General features: G+C 36.2%; 1 protein-coding gene across 2 annotated transcripts in view; it reads left to right on the forward strand.

The window, feature by feature from the left end:
* Positions 1–12,086, forward strand: part of AR (androgen receptor) — a 186,638-nt gene that overhangs the window by 126,037 nt on the left and 48,515 nt on the right. The gene's annotated exons all lie outside the window — the stretch shown is intronic.

The following is a 12,086-nucleotide window of genomic DNA, read 5'->3' on the forward strand; positions in this document are numbered from 1 at the left end:
TCTTATACCCATCCTAGCGGGTATGAAGTGGTATTTTGTTGTGGTTTTGATTAGTGTTTAGCTAATGGCTAATTATGTTATGCATCTTTTCACGTGGTTGTTGGGCATTTGTGTATCTTCTATAGACAAATAACTATTCACATCCTTTCCCATGTTTTGACTGGATTATTTCTTTTTTACTACGGACTTGTAAGTGTTCTTTATGAGTTCTAGATACAAGTCTCTTATCAGATATGTAATTTGCAAACATTTTCTCCCATTCTGTAAAGTCATCTTTTCATTTTTCATGGTGTCTATTAAAGAACAAAATCTTTAATTTTGATGAAGTCCAGTTTATCTGTTTTTTCCTCTTATTGCTTGTGTTTTGGTGTTGTATCTAAAACTTCATGTCTAATCCAAGGTCACAAACATTTACACCTATGCTTTCTTCAGAGAATTTTGTAGTTTTAACTGTTACATTCGGGTCTGTGATCCATTTGGAGTTGATTTTTATTTTATATGATGTGAGGTGAGAGTCCAGCTTCATTCTTTTGCATGTAGATATCTTGCTGTCCCAGCATTATTTGTTGGAAGGAGTATTCTTTCTTAATAGAGTCGTCTTAGTATCCTTGTTGAAAAACTATTAATCATAAATATATGAGCTTATATCTGAACTCTCAGTTCTATTCCCCTGAACTATATATCTTTTCTTATGAAACCAGCACACCATCTTGATGACTGTAGCTTCCTAATAAGGTTTGAAATTGGGAACTGTGAGTCCTCCAAATTTATCCTTCATTTTCAAGATGATTTTGGCTATTCTAGGACACTTGCATTTTCATATAAATTTTTGAAAAACATCACCAATTTCAGAAAAAATGACAGCTGGGTTTTTGATAGAGATTACGCTGAATCTGTAGATCAATGTGGGGAGTTTTGTCATGTTAACAATATTAAGTCTTCAAATTCATGAACACAAGATGTCTTTCCCTTTATTTAGTTGTTCTTTAATTTCTTTCAGTTATGTTTTGTTGTCTTCAATGTACAAGATTCACAGTTCTTTTGTTAAATTTATTCCTAAATACTTTATTCTTTTTGACACTTTTGTAAATGGAGTTGTTTTCTTAATTTTACTTTGGATTACTCACTGCTAGTCTAGAAATGCAATTAATATGTGTATATTGATCTATTATACTGCATCCTTGCTGAATTCATTTATTAACTCTAATAGTTAGTTTGCATATTTTTTAGAATTTTCTTCATATAAGATAATGCGATCTGTGAATAGAGATAGTTTTCCATCTTCTTTTCCAATCTGTATGCCTTTTATTTCTTTTTCTTGTCTAATTGCCCTGGCTAGAACATCCAGTACAATGTTGAATAGAAGTGGTGAGAGCAGACATCCTTGTCTTGTTCCCAATCTTAGGCAGAAAGCTTTCAGTCTTTCACCATTAAGTATGATGTTAGCTGTGGGTTTTTCATAGATACCCATTATCAAGTTGAGAAAGTTTCCTTCTAGTCCTGGTTTGTTGAAGTATTTTTATCAAATGCTTTTTCTGTGTCTATTCAGATCACATGTGGTTTTTGTCTTTAATTCTGTTAAAATGTTATATTGCATTGATTGATTTTTGTTTGTTGAACCAACCTTACATTCTGGGGTGAATTTCACTTGGTTATGGGGAACAATCCTTTTTATATATTGCTTTTTGGTTTGCTAGTATTTTGTTCAGATATTACCTCGATATTCATAAGAAAATGGATCTGTAGTTTTCTTCTTGTACTATCTTTGTCTTGTTTTGTTACCAGGGTAATAATACCTTCATAAAATCAATTGGAAAGTGTCCCTCTTCTTTTTCTTTTTCAGAAGTATTTGTGAAGAATTGGTATTAGTTCTTTAAACATTTGGTAGAATTCAGTAATAAAGCCATGAGTCCCTGGGCTTTTCTTTGTGGGAATTTATTATTTTTATTACTATAATTAGTCTTATTACTAATTCAGTATTTTTATTTGTTATAGGTCTATTCTGAATTTATATTTATTTTTGAGTCAGTTATGGTAGTTTGTATCTTTCTAGTAATTTTCATTTCATCTGTGTTAATTTGTTGGTAGATAATTGTTTGTAGTATTCCTAAATAATCTTTTTATTTCTGTAAGATTTCATGCAATAAATAATCTTTATTTCAGTAGTATTATCTCTTCTTTCATTCCTGATTTTCATAATTTGGGTCCTGTTTTTTTTTTTTTTTTCTCTTGGTCAATCTGTTAACAGGTTGTCAGTTTGTTGATCTTTCCAAAGAACCAAGATTTGGTTTTGTTCATTTTCTCTTTTATTTTCTATTGTCTATTTCATTTATTTATGTCCTATTTTTTAAATTATTTCTCCTTCTGCTTTCTTCTTTTTTTAGTTTACTCTCATTTTTCTAGTGTCTTAAGATAGAAGGTTATGTTACTTAGATCTTTCTCAATAGCTGTAAATAATGTAAATGTAAGCAGTTAGAACTATAAATTTCCTTCTAAGCACTGCTTTTATTGAATTCCAAAAGTTTTGGCATGTTGTCTTTTCATTTCAATTTATCTGAAGGTATTTTCTTATTTCCCTTGTGATTTCTTCTTTGAACAATTGATTATTTAGGCTGCATTGTTTAACTTTCACATATTTGTGAATTTCTCAAACTTTCTGTTTGCTAATTTCATTCTATTTTGATAAGAGAACATCCTTTGTACAGTCCATTTAGACTTATTGAGACTTGTTTCATGGCCTTAAGTAGGTTCTCTCCTGGAGGATGTTCCATGTGCACTTAAGAATGTGCATTATGGTGTTTTGGGGGTGGAGCATTCTATACATGTTTGTTAAGTCTAATTTTTATAGTGTTGTTCATGATTTCCCTTTTCTTATCTTCTGCTTACTTGTTTTATCCTTTATTGAAAGTAGGGTCTTTAAATTTCTATTATTGTTTAATCACCTATTCTACCAGTTTTTACTTTATGTTTTTTGGGCTCTGTTATTAGATGCATATATTTATAATTGTATGTCTTCCTAATGGATTCAACTTTTTACCATTATAACATGTCCATCTTTGTCTCTAGTCACAGTTTTTGCCTTGATGCCTATTTCGTCTGATAATAATATACCCACTCCAGCTCTCCTTTGGCTGCTCTTTGCGTGGAATATCTTTTTCCATTCTTTTACTTTCAAAGAGTTTGTCTCTGAATCTAAGGTGTCTCTTGTAGACAGAATATAGTTGTATCTCATGGTTTTTTTCCAATTCATTCCTCAAATCTCTGTCTTTTAATAGCAGTGTTTAATTCAATTACACTTAATTACTTAGGCAGGATTTACACCTGTCAAACCTCATGGTTTGCTGTTGCTGCTGTTTGTTCTTCTTCTAGTTGTTTACTTGTTTAGTTACTTAAAAAAACAAACAAACTAATTCTAGATGCCTGGGAATATGTTGGAGCTTTTCAAAGCCTCCATTGGACATCTCATTTCTCCACCTCTTTTTTAAGCTTTTTGGTTAGCTCATTGTTTGCCACAATTGTTACCACCAACTCAGCCAGCCTTGATGTTCAACATTTGTCTCTCGTTATTTTCTACAAACTCCCCCAGGGAAAAAGCTATTCACACTGGGCAAACTCTGAGTCAGGTTAAATAAACATAGCCTTGAAAATGGTGTCTTTCAGGGAACCCCCAGACGGTCAAATAGTGACAGTTCTCTGACAGGGGGGCTTTAAAGGAGTCCCAGCCCCATTCTGCCTCCTCCAGTGATTACCAGGCTGCTAGTTTTCACCATCATTGCAGACTGTTGGTTTTCATGGTTACTATGGAGCTGGGAGGGGATGATGGGCAATAGGGCAAGTTTAAATGTCATAAAGCTTTGAATAAATCCTCCTCAGATTGCTACAAGCATTTGGTTAATTTCTAGAGTTCTGAAAATGTTTACTCTGACCATCTTTTGGCCAGTTTTCTAATTTATTTAATGGAGGAGAGAATTTTAGGAGTTCCTCACTTCATCATTTACTCTGACATTACTCCAGTCTAAAGTGTTTTGATCGAGCACTCCTCAACCTTTAAAGAAGTGAATATCTACAGTGTCCAGGAAAAAAAAGACCCTGAAAGTTAATTGGATTTTCAGGATCCTTCTGCTGTTCCTGATGTCACTTATCTCAATGTTGTTTTTCGTTTGACAAGCAAGAAGAAAGATGTTTTTTTGCATGTGATATAAACACATAAGCCAGACCATGTTTCCCCTCTACTCAGAATTCTCCAGTGTATCCCCATCTCACTTATTATAAGAGTATTTGATCTATAAGTTAATGACCTATAAGATCACAAATGATCTCTTCTGCTGTTGCCTCTCAGACCCCGTTTACCACATTTCCCCCACTGTAGCTGCACTGCCTTCTTTGCCAATTCTCAAACATGATAAGTATTCTCCCACATTAGGGACCTACATCAACTTCTCCCTCGGCCATTAATGCTCTTCCCTGAGATAATTGTGTGGCACACTTTCTCACTTCCTTCAAGTTTTGGACAAGTGTCACCTCAAAGAAACCTGCCTTCACCACTCAAGTTAAAATCATTTTCACTCAGCACTCCCCATTCCCCTTACCATGCTTTTTGTACATAGTACTTGTTGCTTTCTAACATACAATTTAATTTCCTAATTTATTATGTGTATTGTTTATTTTCTGCTTCCTTCCCTCTTTCACTTCCCCACACACATTAAAATGGATGTTAGTCAAGATAGGAACTTGTGATTATTTGTTCATTGATATATCCCTAGCATCTAGAACACTGCTTGGCATAGAGTAAATATTTAATAGACATTCAATTAATTAATATTGAATTTAATAGATATTCAATTAATTAATTCTGCCTAGATTTATCTTAATATTTTATCTGTTACATGGGCATGTGTTTAGTATGGATTCTGGTATTTAGTAGGTGTATAGTCATTTTTCACTGAATGGCACAATGAATACTATGCTCCATTTCTAACCCTTTATTTTTCCAGTATTGTCAGGTAAATGAAATGTTCCACCTAAATGAACTTTCCCATATAACTGATCTCCAAGAAGTCTAGGTTTTAACATTTTTATATATCTCTTCATGGAATGGATACAATGGTTTTCATGCCTTCCGGAACACAGCAGAGTGACTATAATTTAGCATTTTTGTTGGATTTTGAAAAACTATGGAAAAAATAATAGGAATAAGAGAATACCCTGCGTGGCAAAGATTTAATCTCTTACTTAACTGTATGAGCTTGGGCAATTCTGTTAACCATTCTCAGCTTCAGTTTCATCATTTGTAAAATGATAATAATAACTTCCCTGAATAGCTCATATATTGCTGTGAGGTTCAAACAAGATAATGCATGGGAATACTATCTGTAAGTTGTAAAGCTACCAACAAATGCAAGGTACAGTTGATACAAATGTTTATGATTTAGGAAGATGCTGAATACATATGAACTGATTCCTACTGTTGAGTGTTTAGGGAACAGAGAAGGGTTACACTCAATGTGAGAACAGCTAAACCTGAATAACATCAGCCCTACCTGTCATTAGTTGAAAATAATTTTAGATTCCTGATGTTTTAGTGTGAGCATCTTTCATCACTGGAATTTTGTAAGTCTCCTTGCCCTAGATTATTAAGAATTATCAACGTTTTACATGTTTTGGAGCCAAAGATGACTCCCGTGTTTCCCAGGAATATCTCTGGTGCCCTTGGTGCTGAAAATGTACTCCAAAATGCAAAGATGCTCAGATACTTAGGGAACCCTGGGACAGTGAAAAAAGAACAGAAAGTTAGAGTCGTTTGTCAGCTCATGTTCCTCAAGTTGGCCAGGGTGGGGTTTTTTTGTTTGTTTTGTAATTGTTGTTTGGTTTTGGTTTGTTTTTCATTAAGGAAAGCCTAGCAACATGTACCTTTGAGTTCTTCTGACTTTCCAAATCACAAATGGAAAGGAATAATGTATTCATTTTTCTTGGGTCCTGCATTATAGAGGAATTTTAAGATTAATGAGAGACTTCTCATTTTGTCAGTGACCATTATTTTTGTTTGTAATTCAGTTGATTTCAACATTTTCAGTGAGAGTTTTGTTGGGGAACTGAAGTATTGGGTTGACAAAAAGGTTCGTTCAGTTTTTCCCATAAGATGGCTCTAGTAGCACTTAGTTGTCTTTAACTTCATTTGAAACAATTTTGTTAGATTGTATGTGACAGCTGTCATATCAATGTGCATTTTAAAAAAGACTTATCAAAATTGGTGAACTTTTGTGCAGCCATTTTTATATTGAAGATGGAAGAAAAAAGCAATATTTTCAGCACATTATGCTTTATTATTTCAAGAAAGGTAAAAATACAGCTGAAACGCAAAAAAAAGAAAAAAAACAAGATTTGTGCAGTGTATGGAGAAGGTACTGTGACTGATCGAACATGTCAAAAGTGGTTTGTGAAGTTTCGTGCTGGGGATTTCTTGCTGGACGGTGCTCCATCATCGGGTAGACCAGTTGAAGTTGATAGCGATTGAATTAATTAATTAACATTAATTAAGAAAAATCAATGTTATACCATGTGGGAGATAGCCAGCATACTCAAAATATCCAAATCAAGCATTGAAAATCACTTGCACCAGCTTGGTTATGTTCATCGCTTTGATGTTTGGGTTCCACATAAGTTAAGCGGAAAAAACCTTATTGACCGTATTTCCACAAGTGATTGTCTACTGAAACGTAATGAAAACATGCCATTTTTAAAACAAATTGTGACGGGTGGTGAAAAGTGGACACTGTACAACAATGTGGAACAGAAGAGATCATGGGTCAAGCGAAATGAACCACCACCAACCACACCAAAGGCTGGCCTTCATCCATAGAAGGTGATGTTGTGTATATGGTGGGATTAGAAGGGAGTCCTCTATTTGAGTTCCTTTCGGAAAACCAAACTATTAATTCCAACAAGTACTACTCCCAGTTAGACCAACTGAAAGCGGCACTCGACGAAAAGCGTCCAGAATTAGTCAACAGAAAATGCATAATCTTCCATCAGGATAATGCAAGACCGCATGTTTCTTTGATGACCAGGTAAAAGCTGTTACAGCTTGCCTGGGAAGTTCTGATCCATCCTCTGTATTCACCAGACATTGCACCTTCAGATTTCCATTTATTTCGGTTTTACAAAATTCTCTTAATGGAAAAAATTTCAATTCCCTGGAAGACTATAAAAGGTACCTGGAACAGTTCTTTGCTCAAAAATATAAAAAGTTTTGGGAAGATGGAATTATGAAGTTACCTGAAAAATAGCAGAAGGTAGGGGAACAAAAGGGTGAATATGCTGTTCAATAAAGTTCTTGGTAAAAATGAAAAATGTGTCTTTTATTTTTACTTAAAAACCGAAGGCACTTTTTGGCCAACCCAATATATGGCAGGAAAAGACGTTATCTTTATGGCAAATGGATGGTATAGGTGGACCTTTCTTGATGGGTGTAGTCTCACCGCCTTCTTATTCTCTGATGGCTGGAAAGTAAAGCCCAGGAGTGCTTTAAGTAAGCAGTCAGTATTCCTTCTAATACCCCACTAGCCTCCACATGTCATTTTTCTGGCCATGCCTCTTGGTCAGTTCTAGCAACTGGTCTTTCAGGTAGTAATCACTAAAATGCAGGCCAAAGTACAGGTTGGGGGAAGGAACAGTCAAACCCATTTGGCTGTCTTAAGGTAGTTGTAAAAAGAAAAAACTTTGTTTTTAGTAGAAAGGAAAAGAAAAAGTGTATGGAGTCAATGTGTTTGGTCAAGACTAATTGAATATCTTAGTTTTTGATGAGCAACAAGTCATTAATTTCACAGTTTGTTTGGTCCATCAATCTTGGTTCTTTCCAACCTCCATGCCTTTTCAAATACATCATTTCCTCTGCCTGGAATGCTCTACCTGTGCTTTGTTTACATAGCAAAATTCTGCGTTTCCATCAAGATTACTGCTGTGAAATGCAACTACTCTTAATTCTTACATTTTAGGAGTTTAATTTAACATTTGCAAGCTGTTTGCATTTCTTTTAATATACAGCTTATTAGCATCCCATTATTTTGTCTTCTGATGATGTTATATAACAACTGTCACTCTCTTTTGCCCAATTAATTGTACATATTCTCCTAGGTCCTATGTTTTAAAAATTTACCCATTTACTCCTCTCTTTTTCTCTTTCTCTTGCAATATTTAGTGAATGCCTACGAGGGCCAGACATTGTGTTAGTTGTTTTGCACACATTATTTCATTTATTTCATTTACATGTCCCAGCAGACCTATAAGTTATTATCTCTATTTTACAGTGCACTAAATTGAGGTCTAGAGAAGTCAAGTTACTTGCTCCAAAGTTCCAGCTAGTAAGCAGGGATTTTTGTGGAAATACAATGCCCTATTTTTTCCCTACTCTATTACACTGGCTCCTTTCTCTATAGTTTCAATTGATTCCTCTATGAGTGTCCCATATCAATCTTTTGGTGCCTTTATGGGGGCTTTCCTAGAGTCCGAAAGGAATTTTGGCTTCTTAGTCTCAGGGTCCATCACAGTGTGACTCCCTAAGAGGAAGTAACTCAAAATAATCCTTGGAGAAGAGAGACTTGGAGAAGGTGGCTATGAAATAATTGGGATACAAGCTCACATCTTCCCTCCTGCAACCAGGAATGCTTCTACCCTCAGTAGGGGTGGCGGTGACACCACAGGTAATGTTGAGCCCACTGAGGCAGCACTTGGTGGAGGGTGGTAATGGCTTCTTCAACTTTTCTTGAAGCTGTCACAGAGCTCGGTAGGTCCTTAGTGAGGCCCAGGATTGAGTTTTTCATTCTATAAACCTTTTCTTTTCTTTTTCTTTTCTTCTCATCTCTTCCTTTTTCTTCTCCTAGTCCTGCCTCCTCCCTTCCCCCTTCTACTCCTCTTCCTCTTTCTCTTCTCCTTCTCCTTCTTCTTCATCCCTTCTTCCTCCTGTTCCTCCTCTGCCCCTCCTTCTCCCCCCCCACCTGCGTCATTAATCTTGTCAAGAAATATGTGTTTTGATAAGGTATACACTATAATCATCTTGATAAGTAGTTTTTGAATTTTTAGTAAATCAAATCAGAATAGACCTCAGAAAGGGAGCATAATGAGGGTATGTTTGAGCTGCAGATTAAATTTCAGTTTTCAAATTTGATCTTAGGTGACCTTTATTTTTAGAACTATATAGGAAGAAAAATCTGAGAAATTTTATTAAAGCTCTTTATTGTGGAGCACTTGATAAATAAATAACGTTAAGTACAGTCCTTGAATGCTGCACAATAAAGATTTCAACAGTAACTTCAGCCTTGGTCAGCTCTTCCCGCATTCCACGTGATTCCAGGAGAATGCACACCATTCAAACAGCTCTTGCTTACCAAGTAGCTAAAATTTGCCAGATGCTTGACATAAGTTATTTTAAATGTCCATGGCTCTGCAAAAGTGGATGATATGATACCCATTTTACAAAGGAGGACACAGATTCAAAGAGGTTTATGCTGTTTGCCCAAGTTTATGCTATTTACCATAACTAGTAAGTGACATTGCTGGGACTCATAACCCAATCCCTCTGACTCCTAAGTTCTTGCTCCTGCCACCACACCATACTTCTTTGCCAATTAACAATTAGCTAAGAACAGGTAATAGAAATTTCACAGTCTATGTTATAGTCTCTTAATCTCTGGGATGAATATTAATTTATTGAGAGATTACTGAATTCTCCTCCTCATGCTCCCCCATCATTTTCTCAACAGAAAGAAATGTCCTCACAGTGAGCCACTGTAGTCAAGCCATGACCTACCCCTCCTTGCCTCATTCCATAACTCTCTCATCCTCTTTTGTATTCTTGCTATTTCATCTCCCATTAGATGCAAACTCCTAAAGGGCAAGAGCTATAATTTCTCTTTCTCCTCTACAGACTTCAGCACAGGGCTGGACCATTGGGTTTTCAGTAGGTATTTGTTAACTAACTTTTTTTTGTCAATAACAGAAGTACCTTCTCTGGCCCTATTAGAAAAGCAGCTTCCTTAATTGCACAGTATGGTGAACAGGAAACACACCTGTTGTGAATGGTGAATCAATAAATTGGAGACTAGGATGTGCTTGGGGACACCCTGTTTTGGTTTCCTCTCTGAAGTATGGAGTTTAACCCCCTAGTTGTATAGATGGGGATAGTGAAGACTAGAAAGTATAAATGATTTGTCTCAAGGCAACAGGGAAGCCTAACAGAGCTGTGACTATTTTAAATCTATGTTTAAAGCAGACAATACATGCACATGGTACAAAATTTTTAAATCACAAAAGGTTAAAGAGTGAAAAATAATTCCAGCCCCCCATCCTTCAGGCATGCAGTTCTCTTCTTCAGAGGCAGCCAATATTTATTAGTTTCTTGTGTGCCCTTGTATACATAGTATATTCATTTATAGACACATATAGAAAATATATCAATTTTTCCCCAGACAACTTGTGTTCTGTGCTGTTTTGCATATTTTTCCCACTTTACTATATGTCTTAGAGATTGTTCCACTCGGTTTATACAGAACTGCTTCATTTTTAAATGGCTGAATTGTATGACTCCATCTATTGATGAGCATTTATGTTGTTTCCAGTGTTCTGCTATTATAAACAATGTTGCAGAGAATGTTCTTGTATATGTGTCATGTCACACATGTGCAAACATGTGCTGGGTCAAAGCATATGTACATTTCAATTTTGAAAGCTTTTGCCAAATTGTCCTCCACAAAGGTTGTAAGACTATGCAAAATTTGTATTTGACAAAATTTATAAATGAAATAGTTACTGTTAATTTTACAAAAGAATGATTGTCTTGACCTTACAGAACTGTTCAATACAGTGTTTCTTTAAATGATCAATCCCCACTGTACACTCAAATGAGAGCTCAGTTTAAAGAAATGTGACTTATACACTACTGTTCAGGAACACATCTATTGGGTAAAGCATGTGAAGATGGCAATATGTTTCTAAAATGCAATTGAGGCTACATAAGCTGTGCTTCTAATCATATTACCAAACCCCAGAGGTGTGCTCAGGTGAAAGTGTGTGGAGAAAAGAACAAGGGGGTCAGACTCAACTAGAAGGAAGTAAAGCTACCACAAGGGCAGGACTGGTGTTGTGCCAATAAACTGGGTTTCTGCCTGCAAGGGGGCAGGGGTCAGCAGGAAGCCTTGATATTTGTACTGTTCACTAATTTCCATGATATAGATACTCTTATCAGGACCAATTTCAAACTACCAGTATGACAGCACTGAATGTGAAATTGTGAGGATGCTCAGAATTGGTATTTATGAGTCACTACAAACCAATTCCAGCACAATGCTGCACAGAACCTAAGGGTAGACAGCTGGAGAACATACAATTTGGGTCTGATCAAATGTCAGATGACCTTGGCAGAAGTGAGCTGCCTATTCTTCATAGTGTTTTCCTTGGTGAGGTTGGAGCCTGTACTTCTCCAAGATGGTCTTTCCAAATCCCATCTGAAGAACATTACCTGTTTGGTGCTCCCGACACTATTCATCTGAGTGGACTGAACCTCACTAGTCTCTCGAGAAGCAAAAAAAGCAAGGAGTTTTGTGAATTGTCAAGTGCTATTTCAATGTCAAACATTCATCCTGTTATTAACCTGATGTCAGCTGCAGAACTACATAAGCAGTCAACTCACCGGCAAGGTCCAACATCGGCAGTTCTCTCCCCTAGCTGCACATTAGAAACAATAGGGGAGTGTTAAAAAAAATCATAGTGCCCACCCTTACCCCCAGTCAACTGAATAAAAACTACGGGGAGTGAAACCAGGCATAAGTATTTTGTAAAAGCTCCCCAGGTGATTCTGACTTGCAACCAAGGTTGAGAATTACTGCACTGCACTACCTGGTTCTACCATCGAATCACCTCTTCCTACCACCTCCCCTCCCTTATCATATGCCAGTCACACTGGCCACCTTGCTGTTCCAACAACACACCAAATTCACTCATGACTTTAAGGCTTTGTATTTGCTATTACTTCTCCTGAGAATTTTTCCCCCTGGCTCTTTGCATGTCTGGTGCTATTATTCAAGTTTCAGCGC

Source organism: Balaenoptera physalus (genome assembly GCF_965194825.1).
Source record: "Balaenoptera physalus genome assembly, chromosome: X".
In the NCBI taxonomy this organism is placed as follows: Eukaryota; Metazoa; Chordata; class Mammalia; order Artiodactyla; family Balaenopteridae; genus Balaenoptera; species Balaenoptera physalus.